The sequence below is a fragment of the Camelus bactrianus genome, chromosome 2, assembly GCF_048773025.1.
Source record: "Camelus bactrianus isolate YW-2024 breed Bactrian camel chromosome 2, ASM4877302v1, whole genome shotgun sequence".
NCBI classification, from domain to species: Eukaryota; Metazoa; Chordata; class Mammalia; order Artiodactyla; family Camelidae; genus Camelus; species Camelus bactrianus.
Genome location: NC_133540.1, coordinates 126,366,619 through 126,382,159, shown reverse-complemented (window position 1 = coordinate 126,382,159; position 15,541 = coordinate 126,366,619). Strand labels below are relative to the sequence as shown.

At 41.3% G+C, this 15,541-nt stretch overlaps 1 protein-coding gene and 1 non-coding gene across 4 annotated transcripts in view; both read left to right on the top strand.

Annotated features, from left to right (window-relative positions):
• Nucleotides 1-15,541, top strand: part of C1QTNF7 (C1q and TNF related 7) — a 67,922-nt gene that overhangs the window by 46,057 nt on the left and 6,324 nt on the right. Inside the window, exon 1 of one of the 3 annotated variants that reach the window (XM_045508729.2) lies at nucleotides 8,182-8,548. The exons of the other annotated variants lie outside the window; for them this stretch is intronic. The gene's annotated coding sequence lies outside the window, so the exon portion shown is untranslated. Of the gene's footprint in view, nucleotides 1-8,181; nucleotides 8,549-15,541 lie in introns of those variants that run through there. 3 annotated transcript variants of the gene reach the window in all.
• On the top strand, nucleotides 14,372-14,444 carry TRNAD-AUC (transfer RNA aspartic acid (anticodon AUC)). Its single transcript has one exon. It is a non-coding gene; the product is annotated as a tRNA-Asp (tRNA).

Genomic DNA, 15,541 nt, shown 5'->3' with positions numbered 1-15,541 from the left:
TTCCCTGGGGTAGAATAAATAAAGAGGTGGGATGCTTCGGGAAAATCTCTCCTCCTGAAGACCAGAGGAGCAGAGAAAAGGCACTCTCATCATTCCCTGTCCCTTCAGTGCTCAACTTTGAGGTAACACATTTCAATTGACACGCCCCATTCTCATCGCTAATGAGTGTTTGAATGTCATGAAGATGGACTCGTAAGCCAAAATTTGAAATAGTCTTTGGATTTTATGCACATGGATAAGCTGATCACTTGTGAAGGTGAGGATCTTGGAGTCCAGCTCTGCCCATCTGTCCCTAACCTCAGCCACCTCACTTGTCATGCGGAAATCATAGCAGCTACCTCATGTGCTCTTGGCAAAGAATAAACAAGAAATGCATAGAAAGCACTTAGGACAGTGCCTTGCCATCCATCATACACATTTAATAATTGGTAACTAATTTTTATTTTCTATTATCCAAAGATATACTGTCTCAGAAACAATCAAGTGTCCATCAGTGGGTGAATGGATAAAGAAAATATGGTGCATATATACATATATACAGTGAAGTATTACTTGGCCATAAAAAAGCCAAAGGAAATCCTACCATTTACAGTAACACGGATGGACCTTGAGCGTGTTATGCTAAATGAAAATCAGACAAAGAAAGACAAATACTACATGATCTCACTTTTATATGGAATGAAAAACAAACTCATAGATACAGAGATCAGATTGATGGTTGCCAGAGGCAGGGATGGGAGGTGGGTGAAATGGGTAAAAGTGGTCAGAAAGCACAAACTTCCAGCTGTGTGATTAATAAGTCCCAGGATGTAAGGTACAGCATGGCGACTCTAGTTAATAACACCGTATTGTATATTTGAAACGTTGCTAAGAGGATAAATCTTAAAAGTTGTTATTACAAGGAAAAAACCCAATCTGCAACTGTGTAAGGTACTAAGTGTTAACTAGACTCATCGTGGTGACCATTTTTCAATATACGCATATATGGAACCACTGTTTTGTACACCTGGAACTAACAGAATGTTCTATGTGAATTATACATCAAGTAAGAAAAGGAACAGACACACCAAAAATTAAAAACCAAAAAAGCAAAATCTCTCATAGGCTAACCACTTCTCAGGAAAACGTGCAAATTGAAGTCAGCGCTACAGGAAGCAGAGAGGAGGTGGAGCAAAGAGGCGGACGTCTGGGCCTGGGGTCTGCGTTGCAGGTTAGGTTTTCCTGCTGCCTCTCTGTTCCTCTGCACCGCAGTGGGGAAGGAGGCTGAGGCGCCCAGCCTCGCTGAGATCCGCCCCAGGGCAGACCGCCTCCACTTGGTACCTGCTAACCCTTAAGGTCCCAAGACAACTCAGATCACCCTACAAACTTTCTCACCCCAAGATTCCAGGATTACCTGACATTTTAAAGAGGATGCCAGTTCTGTCATGTTTCCTAAATGATCTTAGGACAGCATGACAGGTTCTGTTAGCAAAACCCCAAAACCAAAGCCCAGTCAGCAGCATCACTCATCCTCCATGTGTGGCGGGACTGAGGGCCCATTCTCTCCCGGAACACATGGGCCCACAGACAGGCCTTTAACGAGCCTCAGGGTTTCTTGGAATTTCTGTAACAAGCCATTGGAGAGCATCCCAAGAACTCCGAAAAACTCACTGAAAAAGCTTGACAACCGCATAAAATTACGTTTCGGAACTCTGAGCGCACAGTATAGCAGTTGGTGAGCAAAGTGCTTTTAAGACATTTTTGACTTCTCTAAAGGACGCCCATTTGGGGTTTTAAAAGTCCCAAGGGCCACTGAAGCTGCGTGGTGTCAGTCACTGTGCTGTTTAGTATCCAGGGTGATAAAAAGTCCTAGGTTTTCCTGAAATAGTTATGTAATAGATGATATGATGTGTGGAATTAGCTTTAAAACCTACCGACTGCAGGGGCCGGGGAAAGTGAGGATATGCGAGCAGGGGTGTTGTTGAAACGGTGTTCCGCTCAGGTAACTGTGGAGCAGCTCATTGTCCATTTGACCTCTCCTGTTGTGTATGTTTAAAGTCTAAAGTTTTCCTGTAATTTTTAAGAACTTTCTTAAAATATAAGAATGGATGTTCAGGGCAGAAAGGCGAGAATCAAGGACTATGATACGGGATAATACAATCATATTAATTCTTAGTTATCCACAATAATGGAGATTTATGTTCATAAAAAAAAAATACTGCAGTGTCTTCCCCACATGAAGTCAAGAATCAGGTCATGGTGACAGGCGATGCTACACAGAGGAGATAATCTTGGAAATGATCTGGGGAACCCGAGTCCTACTTCTGGTCTTACATATAAACAAGACATTTGGAAGTGTCACTTTTCACTGAACCCGTTTTCTCAGCTATAAAATGGGAAAGTCAGGCAGGTGCCCTCAGAGACCCCTTCCTTCCCTAAAGACACGAAATTCCCTCTAGAACATGAGCTCCACGTGCCTTAGACCCCTGCCTTCCTCTTTCAACTCCCTCTCTCCTGGTCCTGGGGCAGCACCCAGCGCACGGTAGGGGTCAGTGACACTTCATTCAGTGCGTGCGTGAACCACCTTTTCTGAAATATGCAAAAGACTTTTCTCACAAGAACTTACATCTTTCTCAACAATGAAAGCAGATTCAGTTCATAAACCAAACGGATTCTGTATAGCTTGTTGACGTCACCTTGAAAAGCCAGGAAAGTGGCAACAAGCATCACCTCTACTTGTATCAACTTGATTATTGCAATCAACTGGGCTCAAGGGAGAGTTGACAGCCTGACTCGTAAAACTCTGCCCACATCCCTTCATGATGAAGCCCAGAAACTTCCATGGCCAGCAGCACCCTGTCTGTTCCAGGCACATCCTCCTTCTAGGCTTATGCTCTCCTTTGTGCCTGAATTTCAATGACCTTCTTTCAAAATCATCCTCTTCTACCTTGGGGCCTTTGCACATTTCACTCCCTCAGCCTCAAAGTGTTTTCCAATTTTTCTTCTTGGTTAATTCTTCTCCCCTTTTATATTTCAGGTCAGATGCCATTTCTTCAGACAGCCCTAGGTCTCAATGAGGTGGCTCTGCTAAACTCTCCCATAATACCCTTTACTTTCCCTTCAGAACACTCTCCAGCATTTACCAAATTTATCAAATGATCTTCTCTGTCCTTAGTATGATACAGATTAGAAACCATTTCATTCTCCTCCCACCACTTCTTCCAGTCACATTCTGTTGGATCTTTCCCCTGCCCTTTTGTGACAACTCAGGCAAATTCCTCAGCTTCTTGTCACTTTCGTTTACATGAACAATCTCATTAATCAACTGTGACTCATTTTCAGATATTAAAAAGACAAATCTAAATCAACACTTCAATATCATACCCAATCCAAAGCTTGTCCTTCCCAAGTCTTCGGCTCAGAGTAGGTTATTATGCTCTCTCATCTTCCCCCGTGTCCTAGCTCTTCTGCCACTTTGGGCATGTCTCAAGTCAGATCAGAAGATAGGAAAATTAGAAAAAGGTGAGTCAAGTACTTTTCCTTAATCGGTGCTACTTGTGCGGTTCTTTCCTGGCTGCCAATACTTGCTGTACGTCCTAGGTATTCAAACGCTGGCTCTTTCTGGTAGAACGCATTCCTGGGGCCATTAGAGGCTTTCTGAGGGACTTCCACACTATACAGGTTCTTGATATGGGTGATAAACTCCTTGAGTGATACCATGCATGGCCCCTACACCAGCCTCAGCTTCTGTACTCAGTGACATATTCAGTGGCTTCTGACTGGCTTTCTCACCCTAGGAGACTCTCCTGGCTGAAGAGGTCCCACTTAAATGGCCGAGTCCCAGCTGCCACCCTCAGTACCATCTGCCTCTTGGGAAATTCATACATCCTTGCCTCTCCAACTGCCACTTCTACACTGCTCTCTCTTCTCCTGACAGCCTCCTGCCTTCAGAATTCCCTAGTTTCTATGATCACATAAGACATCAAACTTTAGGGATGAGTCAAGCGCCCCCGCATTTCTCTGATCCCAAGAGAGCTGCAAGGCTCTCAGTTTCATGACTCAGTTAACATCCAACTGGAGAGCAAGATGGTTTCTTTCTTGCAGGAACCTCTTGCTACTATCAGTGATCTCTCAGGGTCCTCGCCACCAGGCTGGGGGCGGGTTGTAGGAGAGAGGGGCGAGGTCCTCAGCACTCCTTCATCAGCTAATTGCTCTCTACCTTGATGGCTTTCTCCAATCATTAATCCTTTTTGAACTTCTTATTTTCTCTTATATGGATAAAAGTGGACAATGGCCAGTATCAGAACCAGCTGGTTTTTAGCAAGTCTTAAATGGATGTGTGGGCACTGATTGCCCATTAGTCTGTGCTCTGAGTCCTCAATTGAAACTGCAAGCTGATGGAAAGTCCCAATTAACATTCTGTTAAACATAGTTTTGTGATCATTTGATGAGTGTGTCTTCCCCACTAGACTTTCTCTCTCTAAGGACTCCGTATTTGCTCTCCATTGAATCACGCATTCAGTATCTGGCACATAGCAGGAGCTCAACACGTATGTGATGAGATGATGACTAAAAGAACAGGAGGAAAGAGTGAGAAGACCAGATCAGATTTCTATCACTGAAACTCCCTGGTTTGGAAGGACTAACCGAGGAGGCATCATCTGAGCAAAAGCAGACGTGGCAAAGATCCCCAGTGCCTGGCTGCCTATCAGAACTACCCATAGAGCTTTTGAAAAATATAAACATGTAGAGCTAACCCGCTGGCATGCTGATTCAATAGACCTAGTTAAGAATGCATGAGCTAAGGTGCATAAGAGAGATCCCATAACGTGCTGGGAGGGGTCGTGGGATGGCAAGGCTGTACCTGCTGAGTGTCAGGGAGACTTCCTGGAGAAAGCGACGCATTAGGAGGACAAAAGTGAGCAGATGAAGAAAGGGGCACGGGAAAGACACGGCTGGCTTGGACCTGCAGGCCAGAGGAGATGATAAAAGCAGAGCACTGAGGCTAGGGAGAAATTAGATTCCTGCCCTGCCCCAGTGGTCTGGGGAAGAGGAGGCGGAGTCAGGGGAGCAGTCCACCTGCCTGCCAGCCTTTTAGATGCAGAAACCCGGTCTGGTAAAGTTAGCAACATCCTAGGGGTTAAGTGGGCCAGCTGCAGATCAGACTGCCCAGATTCCTCACCTACAGAAGGAGGCCATAAAACTACTCACCTCAAGAGGTGAGCATTAAAGGAGAAAGTGATGTAATATCTCAGCTCGTAAGTGCACACGATGTATCAGCTAGAACCTTCTTTTTTTTTAAAATAATTTTAGTGTCTGGAATAGGCTTATATATGTTCCCAGTGATGTGCTGAGTCAGCTTAGACTGGCTAACAAGGGCCAAATCCACACAGCTTTGCATTCAGTGAGGATCAGGTTGTGAGTTTGAAATTGGCCGTGGTGGGAGTCTCCACACCAAGGAAACTGATGAAGCTACAAATCCCAACCTTTCTCTCAAGAGCTGGTTTACCAGCAGGCTGTTAGATATTCTGTGAGTGTTGATTGGATTGGTCTAGAGTGAACTAAGTTCAGTTGAAAAGTGAGGTAAGGCGGCAGGAAAACAAAAGTACAGGCTGGAAGGAAAAAATAAATCTGCCTAGGAAAGAATAAGGCCTTGACCTTGGCTGAGTGGCAGGTGAAAATTGAATCCAGATTTTTACTCTAAGCCAGCACTCCTCCCTTCAGTGTATGTTTCTACCCATCGTGTTTTGCCACTGCCTCTAGAATAAGTGTGAAAATGACTGAGTGATAGGCACTCACAAGCTGTGGCTGCATCTGAGGTCTGAAAGATCAGGGAGACAATTTCAAAGGTTTGTTCTATCTGTGAAGAAGAGTTAGTCCAGGAAGATACAGAGTATAAGTTACCTGAGATGAGAAATAATAAAGAAAAACATCAAATATTGCAGAATGAAAAAAAATACTGAGACACTTTAATAATATCTGAAACCTTACCATCAAACACTAAAGGTAATTGAAGGAAGTTGTGAATGACTCAGAAAAGGCAAATGTGAACACCCGTAAATTGTATCAGCACTTGGCCACATTAAGACAGGAAAATATGAGCACATCTATCTCTTTTGGGTGGCAAGAAACACATCCATTTCTAAGCTCTTTGACAGAGATTGTGTCAACCCAAAGACCAGTGGATGAGAAAAGCCTCTTAAGAATTCATCGCTTGTATACAAATAAATGAACATCTCCAAAGGTGGCAGCCCTGAAATTAAGATTATAAGGACAGCTATTCTAGTTCAGCCTTTTAGAAGATCTCAGTGGGGAGTGTGGGGAGGTTCCTTTAAGTCAGATAGGCAGGGCTTCCTTACACGTGACAGTGGGTTGTTCTGTGATCTTATGCTAGGAGTGAACTAATGAAAGCATTTATCCTCTAGGATCTTTTTGCCAGTTCAAGTTCAAATGCAGTCATGCCGTTTTTTTTCCTTCCAATTCGTTCTCAGGATCCCACTTACTTTTATTAGCAGGTAGACTAGTCAAGGTCTAAATCCTCCCCTCCACGAATGATCTAAGAATTCTAGGGGCTTTCTTGGTTGGTTCCAATGGGATCATTCCTAATTCTAACCCAGGCAGAAAGTGAAAAACAAAACCTTTGATTGTCCACTCGCCCAGCTGATTTAGCCGCCACCAAACTGCTCCACTGTTGAACACTAACTGTGCAGAGTCTAAGACATGCTTGTCCGTTGGTAGGAGATGCTCTTGCTGACCCCGGTCTCACCCTCTTACTAAGCTTCAGTGTGACGACCCTTTCAATTCACCGTCATCTGTTCATCCACTGTTTCCCAAAGGATAGCTGCTATGGCAGAATGACAGAAAGAAGGCAAACTTCCAGCCTCATTCACATACACTGCCACTCCAAAATCCTTTAGGCCTGTTGGCCCAGAGCCCCACGTACCACCTGGCCAATTCCATTCTGTGGTCCACAGTGTCCTTTCTTCACAGCAGGCTTTGGACCAGGCCAACAACCCTGCTGTCAATGACTAATTTCCCTAAATTAACATTTTGGAGAGAAGGAGTTTGGTCCTTGGTGTTTTCCTTTCCAAAGGGCCCTGGATACTTTAAGCAAGTAACCTCAACCCCTCTCCAGCCAAGTGTCCCTGAGAGGAAAACCTTCCTCGAGCCACTGGCAAGTGCCTCCTTTTATGCACTAGAGAGAAGAGACACTTGAGTGGCTGCTCTCAATAACAACAAACATCTCCTTCAAGCTGACCTGGAGCTCTACCTCTGCGTATGGGGTTCTGGCATTATTTTTTAAGCTCTAACTCACCAGGCACAAGATGAGAGAATATTAAGAACTGTGAGAAAACTCAGAAATGATCAAGGACAACCATTGTATTTTGAGGATGAGAAAACAAACCCAGGGACTCTCTCTGATTAAGGTCCTACTCTAATTTCACCGAAAACTGTGCCTCACTTCTCTGCTCAAGGCATGGTCTTCACTGCCCAGCGATGGCCTTCAGATTTTGAACAGCCAACAAATTCAAAAGACTGTTTCCTCCGGCTGGGAGGGTGGATAGCTAAGGCAAAATAAAGCTTATTGGAATGGGGAACCTGCCGATCTTCTTGATCACATTTGTGATTAATGCCCACTTCCCCAACTGGAAGCATTTCTTCCAATTTGCATTCTCAATAGCTTGAGAAGAACATTGGGGACAGCAAGGTAAAAAGAAATTTGGGGTCACTTTATTTCCATAAATGACAGCATGAATCACACATTGCTGTTGCTAAGGAGATACATGAGGTTCCTATCAAAAGGACAAAGAGAAATTGATTGCACTGAAGATGAGTCGTCAGGGGGTTTGGAGAACCATTCTGCCTTTTGAGTTTGTTGTGATCAGCTCTCTATAGGAACAAAGACATTAGTCTTCCCTACAAATCCCCAATCATTTATCCATTCAGCAGAGAACAAAGAAAACATCAGCACGGGACTCATCACCCTCTTTCACTTTGCAGCACATAGGGTGAGGGGCCGTTCTCCTGCCGTATTTACCCGGAGTGGGGCCACTCTCCCTGGTATCCCACAAGACACAATCCTCCGTCCAGAATCTGAAGATTCTGTATCGAAAATTCTCAAGTAGGAAAAGACTCTTTTCTCTCAGTTAATAACTAATTTCCAACCAGTGACTAATTTTTTTTCCTGTGACATCCACTCAGCGGAAAACAAATGAAGAGAGGATAACTTAAGTAAACAAATCTGAAAACGAGGCCACAACACACAGAGATGGAGGCGCCTCTACACTTAACGATCAAGGAAAGCAGGCACTTTAAGGTTTATCTCAAACAAAACCGTGATTTTAACTGGCCCGGATCGAGCCTCACCCAATGAATGACTTCCAGGGCCTCTGGCTCTTTGGGACGAAAGGAGAGAATTATTTTTAGCACAACTATTTGGAAACCTCTGAGAACTTGGATCTGTTTTTCTGTCTGGTACCAAAGCAAGTTTTTTCTCTGAGCTCTCATGAAAGATCCTCAGTCTCTTGTGGATTTAGAATTCTGGAGCAACCTACCATCCCAGAGCAAGGTATGGTGTTTACTCTTTTTTTTTTTTAGAATTTTAGCAAATGTAGCTGCAACGTCCTGTGTCATTACGGTAGCTTTTGAGTTTATTAAACAGATGCCTCTGTAAGAAGAATCCATGAAACTGAAGACCTGGGTTCAAATCTCTGGTCTGACACTAGTTTTGTGACCATAGACAAGTCACCTGACTTCTCTGGATATTGGTTCCCTGTCCAACCTACTGCAAAAGGGTCTTTGGGAAGATGATATGGGCTTAACATTGCTCTGTGGACAACAAAATGTTTGACACATGTCAGGATTGATTACTGTTGGTGACATCCTATCCCTTTACCAAAAGCAGCCAAATCTTTATAAATCATGAACTGTTGACAAAAATAAATATTGATGGGTAATTATTTTCCTTCGTTCAACCTTTGATGAGCCTCTACTGTAGACCAGTCTTTGTCCTAAGTGTTGGTGACAGAGTTAACATCTGGGTGGAGAAAAAGCAATAGTTAGCCGTAACACAGTGTGCTCTGGTTCTGCAGGGTGTGGTAGTGACAGGAGAGGGGAAGGGAGTTCATGGCCAACAGGAGAAGCAGTTCTGAAGGGGAAAACTGGAGCCCCAAAGGCAGAGCTGAGGAAGCACCAACCAGAAAGCACTGGGATGTGAACACCTGAGGTCCCATCCTGTCTTGCCAGCAGTGCCACTCCTAGTGCAGCCAGAGAAGGACAAAGCCTGCTGTTGTGAAATCTCTTCCCTGAAGGACAAGGCTGTGTCCCATTTTGGCTGCCATGGTTACCTATCCTCTTTCTAATCATTTCCAGGCCAAACACATTTTCAACTTGAATTAGTAATTGAGGCCAGCCCTTTGTCATGAACATTCCAATTTCCCTCATGTGATGTAGGGGAAAACCCAAGGGTTTAGAGACCAAAGAGCTTGGTTCAAATCCTGCCTGTGCCATCTTTAGAGCTGGGTAGACTTGAGCCCTCAGACTCTCTGTTTTCTTATTTGTAAAGTGAAGGAACCAGCCCCTACTTCTTAAAAGTGGTGTGGGGAGTCTTAAAAGTGGTGTGGGGAGTGAGAAATGGCATCTTTAGAGCACCTACCTCAGTAATAAGAATACTAATGTGTTCCATACATCCCAATTCATCTTTTTTTAGTTTTTTTTATTGTGGTAAAATATGCATAACAAAATTTGCCACTTTTAAGTCTATAGTCTCATGGCATGAGGTATATTCACAATGCTATACCACCATCACACCGTCACACCCCCATCCATCTCCAGAACTTTTCATCTTCTCCAGCTGAACCTCTGTCCTCATTAAACACTAACTCCTCACCCCCCAACTGACCCCCAGCCCTTGGCAACCATGCTTCTATTTTTTGTCTCTACAGTTTTGACTATTCTGTATATATCAGATAGGTAGAATCATACAACTTTTGTCCTTTTGTGACTGGCTTATTTCACTTGGCATTAAAGTCTTCAGGATGCATCCCTCTTGTAATATGTGTCAAAAATTTCTTCCTTTTGAAGGGTGTGTAATATTCCATTTATATATGTACCACATTTTGTTCATCCATTCATCTGTTGATGGACACTTTGGTTTCTTCCACCTTTTGGCTATTGTGAATAATGCTACTGTGAATATGGGGGTACACATATCCATTTGAGACCCTTCCTTCACTACTTTTGGGTATACTCGAATTGGAATTGCTGAATATATGGTAATTCTCTATTAATTTTTTGAGGACTCACCATATTGTTTTGTACAGCAGCTGGACTATTTTACATTTACTTCAGCTACATTTAAATTTTTTTCAGCTTTATTGTGATATAATTGATATATAATATTGTGAGTGTTTAAGGTGTAAACCATGAAAATTTGGTACACATATGTATCGCAAAATTACCACAATAAGATTAGTTAACACATCCATCACTTCACATAATTATCTTTTTTTGTATGATTAGTGAGAGCATTTAAGATCTCTCTCAGCAACTTTAAAGTATATGATACAGTATTATTAATTACAGACACCATGCTGTACATTAGATCCCCGAGACATACTCATCTCGTAATGGAAGATCCTTTATTTGTACCCATTGATCAAAAGCTTGTTCCCCCACACTTCAGCCCCTGGTAACCACCATTCTACTTTGTTTCTATGAGTTAGGCTTTTTAGATTTCACATGTAAGCAAGATCCTTTGTCTTCCTCTGTCTGATTTATTTCACTTAGCATAATGCCTTCAAGCTTCATCCATGTTTTCACAATTGACAGAATTTCCTTCTTTTTAGTGGCTGAATAGCATTTCAGCGTGTATTATATGTATAAATATATATTTACCACATTTTCCTTACCCATTCGTCTGTCAATGGAAACTTAAGCTGCTCCCATGTCTTGGCTATTGTGAATAATTCTGCAATGAACATGGGAATTCAGATAGCTCTTCAAGGCAATGATTTTCATTTCCTTCAGATATATACTATGCAAAAGTGAGGCTGCTAGATCATATAGTAGTTCTGTTTTTAATTTCTTGAGGAATCTCAAGATTCCCTAGTGGCTGTACGGATTTATTTTCTCACCAACAGTGCGTAGTGTTCCTTTTCTCCACGTTCTTACCAAGACTTGTTACCTCTTCTCTTCTTGATGACAGCCATGCTAACAGGTGGGGCCTCACTGTGGTTTGGATTTGCATTTCCCTGATGATTAGTGATGTTGAGCATCTCTCCATGTACCTACTGTCCACCTGTATGTCTCCTTTGGAAAAATGTCATTTCAGATATTTTGCCCATTTTAATTGGCTTATTTGGTTTTTACTATTGAGTTGTATGAGTTTTGTTCAATGTATTTTGGATATTAACCCCTTATCAGATACATGATTTGCAAATATTTTCCCCCAATCCATAGGTTGTCTTTTCATTCTGTTGACCATTTCTTTTGCTTTTAGTTTGATGTAGCCTGACTTGTCTATTTTTGCTTTTGTTGTTTATGCCTTTGGTGTCACGTCCAAAAAAACGGTTGCCAAGGCCAGGGTCATAGGGCTTTTTCCCTGTGTTCTTCCAGAGGTTTTATGTCTTGGGCCTTAGATTTAAGTCTTTAATACATTTTGAGCTCATTTCTGAGTGGTGTGAGATAGGGTTCCAGTTTCATTACATTGCATATGAATATCCAGTTTTGCCAACACCATTTTTTGAAGAGACTGTTTTTTGCCTGCTGAGTACTCTTAGCTCCCTTGTCAGGGAGTTGACCATGTATGCATGAGTTTATTTTATTTTAAAATAAAGAAAAAACATGCTATTTACAAAAAGATCTCAAACTTGAATCTATGCACTGATCTATTTAGTATTTCTCCAAATATTTTCCACAGCTAGTGCAGCAAAAACAAAGGTTTCTATGGCTTAAAAATCTTACAAAACACTGACACTACATTTCTGCCCTACAGATTCAAAACACACATTAACATGAAGGCTTTGAAATCTACAGTACCACAAAGTAATTTTTTAAGTATGTTTTTAAGAAATTAAAGACCTGCTACTTTGTAATTCCTACAGAAAAATAGGAGAGTCATTTACAATTAACATCCAGGACAGATCTGTTCAAATTAACAATATTTCCAGAGCTTTGATTGTCTAACTCCAAAGGAGCATATTCGTGGAAGAAATACATTTGAGCACACATTCTACATAAATTTGCATAATTCAATGCAATCCTTCAAAGTTTTTTGTATGAGGAGTGACTGCTAATGTGCATGAGGTTTCTTTCTGTAGTTTTGAAAATGTTCTAAAATTAGATTAGAACATTAAATCGGTCAGTTTTATGATGTGCTAAGTTAAATCCCAAATAAGTTGTTTTAAAATGTTGTAATGTGTATAGAGCCATGACTCAGTTCATTCCAAGCCAAAATAACCAAACTCATTGTAAACCAGTCAGACAGCGGGTGAAGGATGGATTATTCAGTACAAGGTGTTGAAAATGTAAGGTGGATCCTTATCTCACACTTTTTATCAGAAAAATTCCAAGGCCTCAAGTTTGAAATGTTTTTAAAAAATGAAACAAAGAACTGAAAGTAGGAGAATTCTTTTTATCATCTCAAAGTGGGGAACGCCTAAACACAGTTGAACCTCAAAAAAAAAAAGTTTTCATGATAAAAATATTTTTAAAAACACATGTACAAAGTGAAAAAACAAACTGGGAAAAGTTATTTGCTGCTTCTGTCATGAACCATAGTGCAAGGAGTATATATATGGAGATATATACAAATATTCATTGCACTGTGGTTTATAATAGCGCAAGAATAAAAATATCCCAAATGTCCATCAGTAGGGGACTAGTTATGATGGATGTTCTACAGCTACTAAAAAAAAAAAAAAAAAATGAGGCAGCTCTGTCTGTATACTGATATGGAAAGATCTCTAAGCTAAGTGAAAAAGCAAAGTGCAAGAAGTTCATACAGTGTGCCAGAAGGACACACAAGAAATTAGCAACAGTGATTGTCTCTAGAGAGGAAACCTGGATGTCTGGGAGGTGGGAAAGAAGAAGAGATTTCCTTTCCACTGCATATCCTTTTTCAAAAAATTTTATGACTCCTAGTCTGTCCCTTCCCACCTGGGAGTTCAGAATTTGTAGATACTGACAGGTATATGCAGAATAGATAAACAAGATGATACTGTATAGCACAGGGAAATATATTCAAGATCTTGTGGTAGCTCACAGTGGAAAAAAAAGGTGACAATGAATATATGTATGTTCATGTATAACTGAAAAATTGTGCTCTACACTGGAAATTTGACACAACATTGTAATATGACTATAATTCAATTAAAAAGTAATAATAATAATAATAATAGAAAAAATTTATGACTGTGCATGTTTTATCTGTACAAAAAAAATAAACACTTTGACTACTCTAGACCATATGAAAGTAAAACAACTCAAGCCCTTTATGTGTATTTCTCAAACACCACAAAAGGGACCTGTAGACCCCAGGAATATTTCTCTAAATCCTTTCTTTTCTCTTTCTTTTGTAATATTCCCATATTCCATAATTTCTCTCTAGTTCTTTTTCCACAAAAATCACACCTTCCCCCCAAAAAAACTTCTCCCCAAGCCTGAATTTTTTTTGTGCCAAGCACTGTTCTAGGCTGTTGGAGATACCAAAGGCTTCTGCCCTCCTGGAGTTACATCCTATCAGGTGCATGAATATAATATTTAAATAGCACAATAAAAATAAGAATAATCTAGTAAGTTCGAGGCTGATGAGTAGACTGGAGAAGAGAAAAAAATAGAGCAGAATGAGGGAGGGTCAGGAATAGCAGCAGGTCATTCGCAATGTTGGGTAAGGAGGTGAGGGTTGGTTTTAATGAAGGGGCAGCATCTGAGCAAAGACATAAGCAGATGAGGGAGTGAGACATGTATGCATCTTGGAGAAGAGAGTTCTAGGCAGAGGGAAGAGCCAGTGTGAAGGTCCAAAGGCAGAGCATACCTGGCATCTTTGGGGAACATCCAGGATTCCAGTGACTGGAGCTGAGGACGTGGGAAGGAGATTAGAGGAAGATGAAGTCTGGGAGATGAGGAAGGTGTGCGACCAATCAAGTAGGGCCTTGAGGACCATGGACCATGAGGCTTCTGACTTTGAAATGAAATGAAAAACCTTTACAAAGTGATGCCACTGTAGTTTTCCATTGTAATCCACACCTGTTGTCATCTTGATGAACTGAGTCGCAAGCCTTGGCTGGCCACTCACCACCATACCATCATCACCTTGCTCCTCAGTTCTGATGAGGATTTTAATGGATAACCATTCTGAGTGTCTTTCAAAATCTTCTAACTGGGGGAGAGGGGAGAGTATAGCTCAGTGGTAGAGTGCATGCCTATCATGCACAAGGTCTTGGGTTCAATCCCCAGTACCTCCATTAAAAATAAATAAATAAACCTAATTATCTCCCCCTCAACAAAATTTTTAAAAATAAATAAATAAAATTAAAATAAAAATTAAAAAATCTTCAACTGGGGATGCTTTCAGTATTTATACTATGTACAGATCATTCTCCAGTGCATTTGTCAACGAAAGGCAACCCATTTGTTCAATGAGTGCATCTGTTTTGGTTGTTTTGATTTATTCCTTCTTTGAGCACCTTTTGGCCTGGCTGTTGGAAACATTAATATTCTTTTTTCTGAGCACATCTTTAAAATGTCTGCATCCTCTATCATCATAATCTTGACTCTTATTACATGCTCCATCATAGACTGACCCGCACCTGTTGGCATGTGTGTTTCCAACATCTCCACCAATGTCTGAGATGTCACTGCCCAAAGCACTTTCTCTCCAGATCTCTTTAGTCCCACTTAGAACCAGCTCCTGGCCCCAGTTACAGCGTCTCATCCCATGCCTGGCTAAAAGCCTCCTTATACATATCTGTTCTCTTCTTTCAAATCCCTTCTCAAAGCCTCCTCTAATCAGTTGTTGTTCTTTTTTTCCCCAAGGGAGAACTAGCAATTTAATCATCATGTCTTGTTTTAACTGGCAGAGGATTGGATAAAAGATTCTTTCCATTTTCTTTCATCTGAGGCACCTTCAGAAGGGCTAGTATGTTTATCGGATCTGCTGGTAAAGAAAGTGCCTTAATCCCAGTTGAGTAATGGGATAAGTAATTTTGAGTTTGTGCTCTATAAGTAGACAACAAAAATGTTCTCTTTGATTTTTTTTTTTTTTTTTTTTTTTTTTTTTTTTTTTGGTTTTATTGGAAGGGACAGGACGCTGGTAACATGGAGATTTGGTCAAGGATACAGAACCTATATTTGGATAAGTTGCTTCAGTTTTTCACTAATAAGATTTCTAGGAATCAGATGTATTTCAAATGACATGTGCACACTGTGTTTTTCTCAGTTTGTCATTCCAATGCTCTGGCAAATTTCTAGATCTAATTCCAAGATGTTGCAATTTCCCCCTGGGCGCCATAAAAGTGGTACAGTGTGCTGGCTAATTTTCTGGTGTGGCTGTCAGAACACA